Raw genomic sequence first — 17,790 nt, forward strand, 5'->3', positions numbered from 1 at the left:
CTGAAGGTGAAGTCATTGCAACACCCTCTTCCAAAAGAATATCTGTTGCTCTCAGTAGGCATCAGCCAGATCTCCATGGAAAGGTAAAAGGTCTCTGGTATCTGTCAAACACTGATTCCACAGATTATTTCTAAGCAAAGTCTTTGCTGGTCTCCCATAAATAAGGGCATACTAATTATAAGTTTAGATCTACCTTCTAAGTCTACCTCCTAAAAGTAATGTCTGTTCGATTATCTTACCAGGGCAAAACAAAAACAAGACTCATTCCTCTATCCACTCAGAGATATCTGTATAATTGACTCTTCCTTTCCTCTCTTCTCTGTAGACATTCACTTCACTTATGTAAAATGTAGATTTACTGGGTATTAACTAAAGTTTCACAGGAATGTAACTATTCACCTTATCACCTACCTGCCCCTTTTCCTACATACCTTTGGCCCCTTTAGGAAATTTATAAATACTAAACCATTTCCAGATGTACAGTAATTCTGACTTAATAAAACTCAGTGATTGAGATGTATGCCTCAGTCACTCATTTTAGTTGTCAATACTAACTTTTCTAGTGCTATCCGTAAAGGCAAATCAATTTTTAAAATATAGTTTTCGTATGATTTATTTAATTAAATTAATACTTCAGCTATGATAGCATCTGCATCGTGTGTATTTTTTAAGCCTCTCAAGTCAAAAGTCAATAATCTCTTCTGGAATATATATTATAGCATCTACGTTAGTTTGCTACTTTGTAATTGTTTTTCTTTTTTTTTTTCTTTTCCAGAACTTGTAACTAGAAACAATTTGTTTTATTCAATCAATGTTTTCCTCTCAATGTAAATACCTTTATATTTACATGTATATGTTTGTGTGTGAGGGTATATGGTATAATTTATTAAATATTTGTTTCTTAATGTCAATGAAAAAGAGTCAAACTCTGTGAAATATTTAAAGAGGTTTATTTTGAGCCAAATGTGAGTGATCAAGGCCCAAAGCACAGTCTCAAGTGCTCTTGAGAACATGTTCCTGAGGGGGTTGGGTTACAGTTTGATTTTGTACATTGTAGGAGAACAGAAGTTACAGGCAGACATCAGTCAGTACCTGTAAAATTTATGTTGGCTCAGGCCAGAAAGGTGGGATAACTCAAAACAGGAGCTTCCAGGTCATAGGGGTATTTAAAGATTTTCTGATTGGCAAATGGTTAAAAGAGTTAAATTATTATCTAAAGACCTGAAATCAATAGAAAGAAGTTAAGTCTGGGTTAAGATAAGGGATATGGAGACCAATGTTCTCATTTATGTAGATAAAGTTTCATAAATGGCCAGTCTTAGAGACAATAGATGGCAAATATTTCCAGGTCAGGTCTTTAAAAGGTGCTAGACTCTCAGCTAAACTATTCAGGATTAGAAAAAGACCCGGAAAGGGAAAGGGATTCTCTCTAAAATATAAATTTCCCCTACAAAAGACAGCTTTGCAGGATCATTTCAAAATATATCAATGAAATATATATTTGGTTAAAATGCTTTAATTTCTTTGATGGCCTGCTATCTGTCATGTGATGCTACACTAGAGTCAGGCTGGAATTTGATATATTATTGCTTCAAAGCATATGTTTTGTTAGTCTTAAGACTAGTGTTTTAACATTCATGCTGGTCAATTGTGCCTGAATTCCAAAAAGAAGGGCATAATGGGGAGTGTCTGACACACTCCCTTTCCATTATGGGCTTAACTAGATTTTCAGGTTTACTTGAATCTCCTTGGTTGGATCCATTTAGTCAATTGGGGGGGCTTAGAATTTTATTTTTGGTTGACATTCATTTAAAATGTTCTATACACTAGCATGTATTAAACTAAAGTTCAGTAAACACTGTTTTGGTATTGAAAATTTATTTTTTTGCTCTCTACATAGTTTACTCAGATAAACCTTTTCTAATTTTGTAAAACTATAATAAAATATTTTATGTTAAAATTTTATTTTTCCTGTGTTCATAGTTGCAAGGCAGTCACATTATTCCCATTAAAAATATATTAAAATTATATTACGAATTCCTATTTGAAAATATATTGCAATGAATTTTATTTCCATACAATATAAAAATTTTAGTATAAAAATAAACATTGCAAAATGAACAAAAATAGATTTATTTACAATTTTGGAATGAACTTGTTTATGTAAATATGCATTTCTATGTTTAGGAAAAATCTCCTTTATTATTTTATTTATATTAATAAATAACACATAAAATAATAACAAAAATTTGTGACCTGAAGAAAATATTTTGGTACCTAAACCCAGTAGGCAATAAATACTTATAAGGCATTTTTAGCACAGAATAATAAATTATTAGAGTGAAATACTATTAATTCAAGTTTACACATAGCAATTAAACACCATGAAGCTCCTTCTAGTGTTTCCCCTGTGTTGAAAAGCAATTGCTATTTCTTTACTCAGTCTCAGTTCAGTTCTGATTTTTAATTAACATAAAGCCAGGAATCTTCCTTTAAAACACTCTGTTCCCAAGAGTGTGCTCTTCTAGTTTCTAATGAAAAGTAAACCCTGGATCTGCTAAGCCTGCTGCTAGGTTTAATTGGAACTCATTTAATTTTACTTTCCACAAACTCCTGAATCAAATATGTGATTTTTACTGCTACCATAGATGGTTTTCTTATTTTTATGCACATATAAACTGAATATTATATTTGTTATAGCAACTCTTTCCGACTTTTTTTCAAATTAATTCAAAATGTAAGTGAGGAAGGAAGACTAAGAAGAGGTTACAAATTAAAGAGATAAATCCACCAACAGATTAACTATATAATTTTGCATTAATGCTCAAAAAAGAGAAAACATGTTAATCATATTCTCTGATGGGTAAGAGGAAGAAAACAAAACAAACAAAAAGCACGGGAAAAGAACAGGTCTGCAAGTTTTTCATTTAGGAGGTGAGGTAATATTAAAGGATTTCGAAGTTGAATTATTTTGAGAAAAGCAAGAGCTCTCTTGACTAACAAAATAGGAGAGACATTTTTATTTTAAGGAAATTATTTGCAAAAATCACAGACATAAACTTTATATTATTAAGTACATTGTATTAAGTACATTAACATATATAAAATGAATGTGGCTGTTCATTACATGTAAGAATATGAGTGGGACATCTGACTTCAAAATTATTTAGATATCATATTTTCAGGGTTCTTAAGTATCTCAGTAAAGAATTTAAAGTTCTTTTGAATGAAATAAAGTCCCATTGATATGCCCTAATGAAAAACAACATGAGATTTTTATTTTAATAACTTCTTCTGTAAACACATCATAAGTAAACTACAAAAGTAAATAGAGTCAAAGAGATTGCATACGAATAAACAAGGGAAAATTGGTTAGCTAGTGAAGGAGAATATGTATATATGAAAGGAAGGTTATTAGGGAGAATTAGCTCATACGATCACTAGGCAAAGTCCCCAAATAGGTCATCTGCAAGCAGGGGAAGAAAGAAGCCAGTAGTAGCTCAGTATGAGTCCAAAAGCCTCCAAAGCAGGGAAGCCAACAGTGCAGCCTTCAGTCTGTGGCCAAAGACCCGAGATCCCCTGACAAACCACTCGTGTAAGTCCAAGAGTCCAAAGACGGGAAAACCTGGAGTCTGATGTTCAAGGACAGGAGGAGCAGAAGGAGGCATCCAGCATGGGAGAAAGATGAAAGCCAGAAGACTCAGCAAGCGAGGCTTTCCCACCCTCCTCCATGCCTGCTTTGTTCTAGCCACTGTAGCATCTGATTGGGTGGTGCCACCCAGATTGAGGGTGAGCCTTCCTCCCCCAGTCCACTTATTCAAATATCAATCTTCTCTGGCAACGCTCTCATAGACAAACCCAGAAACAATACTTTACCATCCATCTAGGCATCCTTCAAACCAATCAAGTTGACACCTAACATTAACCATCACAAGTGGCTAAGAAATTACTATTATATTAATTGATTATGGAGAAACGTAGAGGAATTCAAAGATAAATTTTGCATATATCATTACAATAGAATAGAAACATCATTACCATAATGGCAAGTCATGGAAGAGTAGATTTTCTGTTTCAGTGCATAAAGTGGAAGATGGTTAATAACAATTATACACTGTTGAAATAAGAGTATCTATGATATATTTAGATGAAAAATTTAATTAAGCAAAAAAATGTGGATCAGAGTGTTAGAAATTGGTAAGATTATGGAAGAATGTATTTCATGAGAAGAGGGGCTCAAGAATAAACCTTTGAAAATACAAATTTTAATTATCAAAGTAAAAAGACAAATTTGGAGGGAAATTAGGCAAAGTAAATGGAAAGATGAGAGTCAAGAAAGTAGAGAGCATAGAGAAGGAGAGAATAGTCAACAATGTCCTATGTCATCAGTTGGTACAATGAGAAAGCACAGAGCTGTTCATTGCATACTTCAGTTAAGAGTCCTTTGAGGACTTAGTAAAAGCAGTTTTGTTAGAACTGGGAAAATAAAGTGCATTGTATTGCATGTTGAACATTTACTTGGGTAGCCTGCTTTTAACACAAAATATGAGCATAGTAATACAGGCTATAATTTGACAAGGACTTAAAGAGGTTTTTTTGTTATTCTCTTATTTTTTTCTTTTTTTAAGACTCTTTTTTAAAGTCGTTTGTCTAGAGTCAAATTATAAGAAAGGTATAGAGATACCCCATATATTCCCTACCCCTACACATGATTAGCCTCTCCTATTATCATCTCCCAGTGTGTCCAGAGTTGGTTCCTTCCAGTGCGTTCTAGGTCTTGCTGACTTCAAGAATGAAACCACAGATCTTCCCGGTGACTGTTACAGCTCTTAAAGGTGGCATGGACCCAAAGAGTGAGCAACAGCAGGATTTATTGTGAAGAGCAAAAGAACAAAGCTTCCATGCATGGAAGGGGACCCAAGCGTGTTGCCGCTGCTGGCTGGGGTGGCCAGCTTTTATTCCCTTATTGGTCCCTGCCAAGTCCTGCAGATTGGTCCATTTTACAGAGTGCTGATTGGTCCATTTTACAGAGTGCTGATTGGTGGATTTACAATCTTCTAGCTAGACACAGATCACTAATTGGTGTGTTTTTACAGAGTGCTGATTGGTGCATTTACAATCCTTTAGCTAGGCACAGAGTGCTGACTGGTGCATTTACAATCCTCTACCTACAGAGCACTGATTGGTGCATTTTACAATACTCTTGTAAGACAGAAAAGTTCTCCAAGTCCCCACCCAACCTAGAAGTCCAGCTGGCTTCACCTCTCACCAATGAATTGAGTTCGTTGAGTACGAGTTACAAATGATCATTTGTTACAAATGATGAACTATATTGCCACATCATTATCACCCAAAGTCCATAGTTTACATTGGGTTCACTTTTAGTGTTGTGCATTCTATGGGTTTGAGCAAATATATAATGAAATATATGTACCATTATAGTATAAGACACAGTAGTTTCGTTGCTCTAAAAATCCTCTGTGCTTTGCTTATTTATCTTCTCCCCATCCTCTGGAAACTATTGATCTTTTTTCTGTCTCCATAGGTTTCTCTTTTCCAGAATGCATAGCTGTAATAGTACAGTATGCAACTTTTTAGACATGCTTCTTTACTCAGTAAGATGCACTTAAGTTTCCTCTATGTCTTTTCAAGGCTTGATAACTCATATTTAGAATTTTAAATAATATTCTATTGTCTGGATGTACCACAGCATATTTATCCATTCACTTACTGAAAGTTTTAGTTGCTTTTAAGTTTTGGCAATTATGAATAAAGCTGCTATAAACATCCACATGAAGATCTCAACTCGTTAGCTAAATACCAAGGAGAGTAATTGCTGAATTGTATGGAAAGAAAATGTTTAGTTTTATAAGAAATAGTTAAACTGTCTTCCAAAGTAGTTGTATTATTTTGCACTCCTCCCAGGATTGAATGAGAGTTTCTGTTGCTCCATATCCTCACCAACATTTGGTACTGTGAGTGTTCTGGATGTTGGCCATTTTCAGGTTTATAGGCATCTCATTATTTTAATTTGAATTTCCTTAACGATATATGATGTGGAGCATCTTTTAATATGCTATGTGCCATTTGTATATCTTTTTTGGTGAGGTGTCTGTAGATGTCTTTGGCCTATTTTTAAATCTGAATAAAATGATTTTTAAGGAATCATTTGAGTTTGAAATCATTCAATTTACTGATTATTTGTTGTCTTATTGCTGAGTTTTAAGACTTGTTTGCCTATTTTGGATAACAGTTCTTTATCAGCTGTGTCTTTATTTATTTATTTATTTATTTATTTATTTATTTATTTATTTTGGAGCTCAGAATAGCTACATTTTTGACAATTAAAAATTGTGTATATTTAAATTACACAACTCAATTATTATCCGTATACATAGTGAAATATTCACCACAATCATGCAAATTAACATAGTCACCACTGGTTTTGCAAGTGCATTTTCTAACTTTGGGACTTGTATTCTTGCTCTCTTGGCAGCTTCTTTCACAGAGTAGGAATTTTTAGTTTTAATGAAGTCCAGCTTATCAATTTAGACCATGCCTCTGTTGCCATATCTAAAACGTCTTCACCAAACCCAGAGTCAACCAGATTTCCACCTATGTTATTTTCTAAGAGTTTTATAGTTATATTTAAGTCTATGACACAATTTAAGTTTTGTAAAGGGTATAAAGTGTGTGTCTAAGTTTATGTATTTTTTGCATATGAAAGTTCAGCTGTTTCATTACCATTTGTTGAAAGAAGCATCTTTTCTCCTGTGTACTGTGTTTGCTCCTTTCCGAAGATCAGTTGATTATAATTATGTAGGTCTATTTCTGAACTCTCCATTCTGTTCTACTGATCTATTTATTTATTATTTCACTGATATCACACCATCAAGATAACTGTAGCTTTATAGTAAATCTTGAAGTCATATATTATCAGCTCTTCAACTTCGTGCTTCTTCTTCAATATTGTATTGGTGATTCTGGATATTTTTCCTCTCTAATAAATTTTTGCCAGTATCTGAAAAATAACTTTCTGGAATTTTAATTGGGTTGTATAGAATCTACAGATCAATTTGTGAAGAAGCGACATCTTGTCAATATTGACTCTTCCTATTTATGAGGATGAAATATCTCTGTATTTTTAAGTCTTATTTGATTTTTTCATCAGTATTTTTAGTTTTTCTAGTATAGATTTTGTACACATTTTGCTAAATTCATGCCTAATTAATTATTTCATTTTGGGTGATGCTAAAGTAAATGTGTTCTTAATTTCATATTCCACTTGTTTAGTGATGCTAAAAAGAAAAGAAGAAAAGTAAAAGAAACTTGTATATGAACCTGTATTCGACAACCTAGCTATAGTCTCTTATTAGTTCCTGAATATATTTTTGTCAATTCTTTCAGATTTTCTACTTAGACAATTATGTCATCTGTGAATAAAGAAAATTTATTTATTTACTCCTAAGCAGGATCTTTTTTTCCTTTACATCACTTATTGCATTAGCTAGGACTTCTATTACGGTGTTGAAAAGAAGTGATGAGATGTGGCATCTTTGCCTTGCTTCTAACATTGACAACAAAGCTTCTAGTTTCTTACAATTAAATAGGATACTAGCAATAAGATTTTAGTTAACATTATCTATTAGGTTGAGGAAGAACTCTCTATTCCTTTCTTAGTGAGAATATATTTTTTAAATCATAAATGAGTGTTAAAATTTATCAAATGCTTTTTCTGTATGCATTGGTATGATCAGTTAATTTTTATTTTACAGCTTGTTATGTGATGGATTGCATTAGTAGTATTTTGAATGTTGAATCAACTTTACACACCTGACATAAATCTCATTTTGTTATAGTGCAGAATTAATTTTATACGTTGTTATATTCAACTTGATAACATTTTGTTGAGGAGTTTTGTATCTATGTTCATGAGAAAGCATGCAGTTTTCTTTTCTTGTAATGTCTTCATCTGATTTTGACATTTAGGTGATACTGGCCTCATAGAATAAGTCAGGAAGCATTTCTTAGCTTCTACCTTCTGAAGGAGATTATAGAGCATTGGTGTAATTTCTTTGTGAAGTATTTGAGGGAATTCACCAGTGAACCTATCAAAGACTGGTGTTTTTTCTGTTTTGAAATTTTATTAAATGTGTCTTTTAGTAAATTTGTCTATTTCATCTAGGTTATTAAATTTGTGGGCATAGAGTTGATTGTAGTATTATAGTATTATTCTTTTAAAGGCCATTGGATTTATAGTGATCTTCCCTCTTTCATTTTTTATATTAGTAATTTGTGTTATCTCATCTCTTTTTTCCTTGTTAGCCTGGATAAAGGCTTATCATGTCTTTTAGCCTTTACGAAGAAGCAGCTACAGTTTCATTAATTTTTTTATTGTTTTCAATTTAATTGATATCTTCTCTAATTTTTATTTTTTTGCCCCTGCTTACTCACATATAATTTGCTCTTCCTTTTCAGGTTTCCTAAGGTTAAAATTTATATGATTGACTTTTTAAATCTTTCCTGTTTTCTACTATATGCCTCAATTATAAAAAACTTCCTCTTAACTGTGCTTTCACTGTATCCCCAAATTCTAATGAAATAAACAAATATCATTTTGTTGAAAATATATTTTTATTTATTTTATTTATCTTAAAATTTATCCCTTGTACATGTGTTATTGAGAAGTGTGTTGTTTAATCTCCACATATTTAGGAATTTTCAAGTTAACTTTGTGTTACTGATGTCTTGCTTAATCCCATTGTATTATAAAAGCAGACATTGTATTATTCTCATTTGTGCAAAAATTTTTAATTGTATTTTGTGGTTGATTTTGATAAATGTCCCATATGAGCTTGAGAAAATGTATATTCCGTTATTGTTAAATGAAATACTTTATAGTTATAAAGTATAGCCATTAGTCTGGTCTTTTGTGTGGGTGGGTGTATACATATTTTTTCTTTTCTTTTTTTTTTTGGTAAGCAAATCTTGACCATACCCATATAGTTAGAGGTTAATGATATGATATGTATATAATGTTCTGCCAAGGCAGGGGGCTTCATAGATCTTTCTCCAGAATCAACTCAGATCCATGGAAGTCAAATGTGTAACACAGAAATTTGGAGAAATTTATACTTTCAAAATTTTTTCATTTTCCATTTTGTACCTGGTGCCATACTCATAAAAACTCAGAATACAAATAATGACTTAGTCACTTGCCTGCAGTCAGTTGGACTTGGCAAATATTAAGCAAATCAAATTTGTTAAAAGAAAATAGGCATTCGTGCTGTGGAAAAGAATGTGTTTATTAAGTTTACACATGATAGGCTCCATTTTCTCTGTGAGTTGGGAAAATAGAGTAATCTGCTAAAAGGAAAATAATCAATTTTAGGAAGAGTCAGAATGAGTAAAATAATTTGAGAACAATGTAGGAGACACAGTTGATGTAGAAAAGTGCACTTCTCTATTCTAGAGGAACAAATTTACTCAGCTCCCTAATTTTTCCCAGAAGAATTTGGAGGATAGAGAATCAAAAAGTGAATTTGGTTAGACCACTACTCTTTTACTGGAAAAGGCACAAACAGAAGAGGACTCGTGGCTGCTGCCCAGCATGACCCAGGTTACCCACATTGGGTTGAAAATGAAATTATGAAGATCATGAGCAAAACAGTGACTTGCCATTCTTGAGTCAGTCAAATTACAAATCAAAAGCACTCCACTAAGTGTGGAAAGAAAGAAGAAGAGGGATATACTTGTTAGATGACATACAACAAATCATTCTGTAGAAGGTGAGGGGGGTATATATTAAAACTGTAAGTATAGTGCATTCCTCAGTTGGTTGATTCATTCTAGCAAATTATCAAATATGCCAGGGTAGTGAGAACCACTGAATTTGCTGTTAATTTCTCCGATATGAGGATTTTGGGGGAACCCATTTAAATCATAGCATCAATTAAATTGAACACCATTTATTAAATACAATTTATATGAAATTATATGTATATATATAATTCTATAAATTCAAGCTTAATAGCATTGCTCATGTGGCAAAGATTTGGATGAATCTTTTTGGAAGCTTTCTCTTCTGTTCCCTGGAACTCCTGATATATTCTTGCACCAATATCACACTGCCTTTAATGCAATAACCTAAAAATGTCTGGACGCCTATTAGGATATATTCTACTTTGATCTTTGAAACTTTCTTGGACATTCTTGCACTTTTGCTATTAAAGTTTAGATTCAAGTTATCATGTTCTCTGAAAAAAATTTTGAGATTTTCTTTTAAATTACATGTATTTTGTAAAAATAAATTAGAGCTTTATAATATTGCATCAAAATTGTTGAGCTATGTCTCCATTTTTATATGTTAATTAATATCTTTCGGCCAGGCGCGGTGGCTCAAGCCTGTAATCCCAGCACTTTGGGAGGCCGAGGCAGGCGGATCACGAGGTCAGGAGATCGAGACCATCCTGGCTAACATGGTGAAACCCCGTCTCTACTAAAAAATACAAAAAACTAGCTGGGCGAGGTGGCGGGCGCCTGTAGTCCCAGCTACTCGGGAGGCTGAGGCAGGAGAATGGCGTAAACCCAGGAGGCGGAGCTTGCAGTGAGCTGAGATCCGGCCACTGCACTCCAGCCTGAGCGACAGAGCAAGACTCCGTCTCAAAAAATAAATAACTAAAAAAAAAAAAAAAAAAAAAAAAAATTAATATCTTTCAATAAGTATTAATACTATGTTCCATAAAATCTTGCACATTTTAATATTAATTGACATATATCTTATATCTTATTTTAACTATAAATGGTACTATTAAATACATATATAATATTTCTGTTGGTGGTACATAAAGTTAATATTTGCTTTTGCTCCTTATAACCTACCCTTCCATATGATGCTTGAAGGAACAATAAATATTTAATTACTGCCTGGAAGGCATATCTTACTGCAGACCTCAATGGTAAGCTCTGCAAAAATTTTATCCAAGAACTTGTCATTCTCTTGGAAGTTCAAGACTATCCAATTTTAAGCTGCTTGCTAAACACAAAATGAAAACTATATCCAAAATGTTATTACATAACATTTTGTATAAGAGAACAATAAAGAAGTAAGCAACAATATCAATTTGCCCTAAAGACATAAGATTTTCTATCTAGTTGCTTGAAAAGTAAAACAGAAAAGAAAGAAATAATAAAGCCCTTGATCTTTTAACACAGAAAACTCCAGCCTTAATAAGCAAGATCCAATAAAGGAAAGGGAACTGGTCATATAGGTAGGCATTGAAAATAAGAATGGAGATATTTTGGGTGCTGCTGTACACTGAACCATAAAACATCACTCAACCTCCCTTGTCCAAAGAAGCAGCCTCTTCTTTGCTGTCTTATTAGGATGTCTTCAGAATATCGTGATGACATATATTGAGGAAATATTTTTGTGAAAGTTTGTGGTTCTATTTATGCTCCACAATGCCACTTCTTCTCTCCTGACCTATACATAGACTCATAAGTCAGCATACTGCTCTAGTGAACTATAAAATCATATCTTGGGAATAAACCTTAAGTATCACAATTTGCAAGGTTGCAAATCTTTGACCAATTAATATCAGCTGAAACCCAGGGAATTCGAATAGGAATAGATTCTAAGGATCCTTGTAAGAAAGGAAGCCACCACCTAATTTTACATTAGGTCAATATTAAATTTCATACATTTATCAGTTTTAATTAAATCAATTGATTATAATTGATAAATGTATAACATTTGATACATTTAATAATTAACTGAAATAGATAAATTTAATTATAACTGTCCTTTATGTTGACTTACACTAATTGAAGTTGAATTTCTAGAACAGTCTTGATACAATGTAAATATAATACATAAATATAGACTTATTAGAGTAGATTGATCCTGTATTAAGTCAAAGATATAACTATTTGCCCTTAGTGGGCCCAGAGGATTCTCCGTAAAGAAAATGGAGAACATAAGATGTTCATGGATCAAATATCTCAATACTGTTTTGTAGTTTTTGTGTCAATTCTGCCCACTCAATCAATGCATTTATTTTGGGCTAATGTAAATGTTGACTGAAAAATTTAATCAAATGCAAAAGGGTCAAAAATTAAAAGGGTAATCTCAGGGGATAAACAGTTTTGGCATATTTATTACATTTAATACCAAGCATTTTATAAAGTTATAGTAATAAAAACAGTCTGAAATTGGTGCAATGACGGACAATAAACCAATGGAACAGAATAGAGAACCCAGAAAAATTCTCACACATATGGTCATTTTTATAACAGATTTGCAAACAAGTGCAGTTAGGGAGAAGCTGGCTTTTAAAACTAATTAGTGAGCATTCATATAAAAAAATATATATATTCTTACCTCATGCTATAAACCAAAATGCACTAAAGATACATGTAAGTCTGGGCCGGGCACAGTGGCTCACACCTATAATCCCAGCACTTTGGGAGGCTGAGGTGGGTGGTTCACCTGAGGTCAGGAGTTCAAGACTAGTCTGGCTAACATGGCAAAATCCAGTCTCTACTAAAAATACAAAAATTAGCCAGGCGTAATGGTGCCTACCTGTAACCCCAATTACATGGGAGGCTGAGGAGCAAGAGTCACTTAAACCTGGGAGGTAGATATTGCAGTGAGCAGAGATCTCACCACTTCACTCCAGCCTGGGCAACAGAGGGAGACACTGTCAAACAAGTAAGCAAGCAAACAAACAAACATAAAACATGTAAGTCTGAATGCAAAATCTAGAACCATTAAATAAGAAAAAAATTTTAAAAATTCTTTTTTTCCCTTTTCTTTTTTTTTGAGACAGAGTCTCTCTCTGTTTCCCAGGCTGGAGTGCAGTGCTGTAATCTCTGCTCACTGCAATCTCCGTCTCCTGGGTTCAAACAGTTCTCACTCCTCAGCCTCCCAAGTAGTTGGGATTACAGGCAGGCGCCACTATGCCAGGCTAATTTTTGTATTTTTAGTAGAGACCGGGCTTTGCCATGTTGGCCAGGCTGGTCTTGAACTCCTGACCTCATGTGATCCGCCTGCCTCAGCCTCCCAAAGTATTGGCTCACAGGTGTGAGCCACAGGGCCCTTCCGAAAAAAAGATTTCTTAAACAGGACACTGAAATCACAATATAATTATTAATCCTCTAAGGCAAAAGTTTCCATTGAGTCATTAGGTAATTTGCCACAGGCTATTTACTATCACTGAAGAAAGCAAAACTAATGAGGTGAGTTCCACGACAGCCATGGCTTTTGATCTGTGACAACTTTTTGACTAAGAAACTGGAACCTGGAGATCAAGTAAACAAAAGCAGCCCAACAGAGATGATACCTTTTTATTCTATTTTGTTCTAATCATGGGTTTTATATTAAATAATTTTGTTACCTGTTGGAGAATTGCTTATTTGTTCTTTCATAACACTACTCACAATTATTAATCCCTCTGTGACACTAGATTTTACTTCTGGTCTATAAATTCCTTAAGATCAAGAACCATACTAGGAAGGTAGGAATGCTGAGGGCTCCTTTCGAAATACCATGACTACTGAAGGGTGCCTGCAGCAACCGATCTCATGCCATGTAAATGATCATATAGTCTTTCCCTGCAACATGAGTTTGTTCCAACTCCATAATCCCTCCATATTACAAAGTAACTTGTCTAGGTCATCTAAATGATCTCTTCTGATGAGAGAGGGAAAAGGAAATTAAAATACGTAGGGTATGTTTTAATTGTTTTCGTTGAGAAACCTCAATGCATCTACTCTGGCTCAAAAAATGTTGCTTAAATAAAAAGTGTGAGACAATTAAAATTTTGTAATCAATCTTGGAACAACAACAAAAAAATCCCTACAAAACCCAATTAAGAGTCTTTCTCTAAGTAGAAAAACATTCATGGTTTCTCAATTGTTTTAAAAGACACACATACTAATACTTTAAAGAGATAAACCTAGTTTTTATACTTCTCAATGCTTGACATTTTTAAAATATATGCAGTAAAATATTTAACTTACTTTAAGAAATCAATTGTTAGGAATCCCAAAGTGCTGAGATTGCAGGCGTAAGCCATCTGTAATTGTTGCCTGATTCACAGAGAGTAACATATGTTTTGAGTTTATTTATTCATGCTATAAATACTTATTTGAAACCATATCACATCAGCTTTCATCATAATTTTATATTCCAAAAATGATCAAACCACTTTCAACTTCTGGGAGATGTAAATGTTCTCAAAAATCTGATATAATTTTATCCTGGATGTGTAGCTACAACTTAAACATTCTGAAGTTGTGTAAAGAGTACTAATAGGTAAAACCTACACCTGTAGGACACATTTTATCTATTTTCCATATGATTGAAATAGCTGGAATAAATATGTATTCTGGTTTTGAAGAAATAATAAAATGAACAACTTGTTCTAGAAAGAATCCCAACTTAGTATTGCTGAGCAAACACCATGAATTATCTACGACTTGATTACTTTTTAAAAGTTCACCTTCAAAAATAAAGTTGGTTTGAGTACTTTCTCTGTGGCAATTCTGGTGATTTTCACCTGTCCTCATGATTTCACTGTGAAGTCTAAGTCAGAAAATTAAGGACTGCACCACTGAAAATACCCAAGCCAGATACTTTTGAATAAGAAGATGAATGGAAAATTTTCAAGACTCAAAGGGCCATGACAGAGAGGTTGCTGGCTTCTCTTCTAAATGTTGTGGGCGTTTTACATAAGTGGACTGATGATTTCTATATGGTGCTTAAACATCAATTGTTTAATGATAAATTAGCTCTTTTTTTGTCTTTGCACTTAATTTAGTTTAATACAACTAAATTTAAACTTTTTTTTCATTCTCACCTAAATGCCAGACTATTAAATACAGAAAGATGGAAAGGGAAATGGGAATTATCCATGTCCAAAATAACTCACTCTCAAGGAAGGGTTTTGAGAAAAAGCATGCCACTATATAAGGCACTATCTGTGTTTGGCTTTATTTTCCAGATGTTATGGACAGAATGTGCATCCCCTTCAGATTGATCTGCTGAAGCCCTAACATTCAGTATCCCAGAACGCAATTCTCTTTGCACACATGGCTTCAAAGGGGGAATTTAGTTAAAATGAGGCTGGTAGAGAAAACTGTAAACAAATCTGACTTCTGTCTAAAAGAAAAAAAAAAAGAAGGAATTTGGCCCAGATGTAGTGGCTCACAGAGGTAAACCCAGTTCTTTGTGAGGCTGAGGTGGGAGGATTGCTTGTGGCCAGGAGTTGAAGACCAGGCTGGGCAACACAGTGAGACTGCAGCTCTACAAAAATTTTTAAAAATTAGCGGATGTGGTGGCCTGTGCCTGTAGTTGTAGCTACTCTGGAGGCTGAGGCAGGTGAATCCCTCAAGGCCAGGAGTTTAAGGTTGCAGAGAGCTGTGATAGTGCTACTCAACTACAGCCTGGGTGACACAGTGAGACCCCCTTTTATTTTTATTTTTTTGAGACAGAATCTTGCTCTGTTGCCCAGGTTGTAGTGCAGTGGCTCTATCTTAGCTCACTACAAGCTCCGCCTCCCGGGTTCACGCCATTCTCCTGCCTCAGCCTCCCAAGTAGCTGGGCCTACAGGCGCCCGCCACCTCACTCATCTACTTTTTTGTATTTTTAGTAGAGACGAGGTTTCATTGTGTTAGCCAGGATGGTCTCTATCTCCTGACCTCGTGATCTGCCCACCTCGGCCTCCCAAAGTACTGGGATTACAAGAGTGAGCCACCGCGCCCGCACGGTGAGACCCCTTCTTAAAGAGGAAGAAGAAGAAAGAAAAAAGAAGAAGAGGAAGAAGAAGGAGAAGAAGAGATCTATACACAAAGCAAACATCTGTGATATGTCTACACTGAAGGAAAGCCCATGTGAAGAAACAGCCCAAGGGTGGTTATTTGCAAGCTCAGCAGAATGCCTTAAAAGAAAAAAACCTGCTGGCGTCTTGATCTTGAACTTCTAGCCCTCAGAACTCAGAAAATAAATTTCTCTTGTTTAAGTCACCTAGTCTGTGGTATCTTTCTATGGCAGACCTACCAAATGGTAGACCTACCAATTGCAACTTATTTATCTAATAAAGAAATTTACTTAACATACATTTGAGAACTTACTTTTCACTGGGGTCTCTACTGCATAAGACCATGAACAAAAAAGACCTTGTCTCTGAATGATAAATGTTAACATCTAACCAGAGTGGGAAAAAATATTGAATACATGCAGCAATTAGAATGACCGTGAAATCTTTTTGGTACAATGTGTTTTGAAAACAGATTATCAGAAGCCTAAATAAATTTTATCATGGGAGTTTTCCTTACAGAATTATTTCAAATTTATTCAATACCTAAAGGTTGTATATGGGCTAGCTAAGCAAAGTGGCAGAGAAGGAGCAACGTGTTCTTGGTGCAAGCAAACTAGGAGACGAGAAACCACTGAATCTTTATTAAGGTGGAAGAAGCTGATCCAGGCAGACTGAGCAGGAAACTAACTTATGGGTGACAAATTCAGAGGAGAGCAGGGGTCAAAACACGAAGGGCCGTGTCAACCAAGTCACTCCACAAGACATTCAAAAGTCAGAAAAATACTTTTCAGCAGAGCAGAGTTCATTTTAGTTCAGTTTAGTTTTGTTTTCCACAGTTTTGTGGAAGTAGAATTTACATACCAAGAAATCTCTCTTTAAGGTATTCAGATTGATAAGTTTTCCTGATTTTATTCAATCATGAAACTATCACCAGAATGGAGATATTGAACATAAAAGATGCTTCAAGAAATTTCCTCCAGTCCCTTTGTGTTTGAATTTCTCCCCTATTCCTGCCAGACACAATCACTGATTTTTTTAACTGCTATAGGATTTTTTTCCCCTAGAATTTAATATACAGTCATCCCCTCTTATCTGCAGTTTTCCTTTCTGAGGATTCAATTATCATCAGCCAACTTTGGTCTTAAAATATTAAATGGGAAATGCCACAAATAAATAATTTATGTATTTTAATTGTGCTTTGTTCTGAGTAGCCTCATGAAATCTCTCGCCATCCTGCCCTGTTTCTCTCAGGACATGAATTATCACCTTGTCTGGCATATGCAGTTTATAGATGCTATCAGCCAGTTAGTCACAAAGGAGCCTTCTTGGTTATCAGATTGATCATTGCAGTATTTTAGTGTCTGTTTTGAAGGCACTTTTCAATTATATTCTATAAAGACCCTAAAGCCCAAGAGGAGTGATGCTAACAATTTCAACCAATATTCTAAAGAGATGCAGTAAAATGTGTCCTTTAAGTGAAACAGTGGAAGTTCTCCATTTAATAAGGAAAGGAAAAACATCTTCTGCTGAGGTTGCTAAGATCAAAAATACAATGAGGTATTTTGGGAGAAAGAGATCACATTCCCCTAACCTCTATTACAATATAATGTTTCAACTATTCTATTATATTGTTAGTTGTTATTGTTAATCTCTTACTGTGCCAAATTTATAAATTAAACTTTATCATAGATATGTATTGTCAACTGAAGAATTGTTCACAAATTTGGAAAGAAGAGTTGTATTTCTCTTAAAACGTGGCAGCCTGCAGGGTGGCCGTTCTGAGAGACTGGGAAGTGTAGCTTCCAGGCAGAAGCTGGAAAAAGACACTATGAAGGAGGAGCAAAGGGGACAGGAACTTACGCTGAGCAGGGTGGCTGAATACACATATTTAATAAGCTAGAGGAGGAGTCATGAATATTTATGAAAGAGGAAACGTGCATGAGCAGTGAAGCTTCATGCCTTTTCATAA

The sequence above is a fragment of the Rhinopithecus roxellana genome, chromosome 3 (assembly GCF_007565055.1).
Source record: "Rhinopithecus roxellana isolate Shanxi Qingling chromosome 3, ASM756505v1, whole genome shotgun sequence".
Lineage (NCBI taxonomy): Eukaryota > Metazoa > Chordata > Mammalia > Primates > Cercopithecidae > Rhinopithecus > Rhinopithecus roxellana.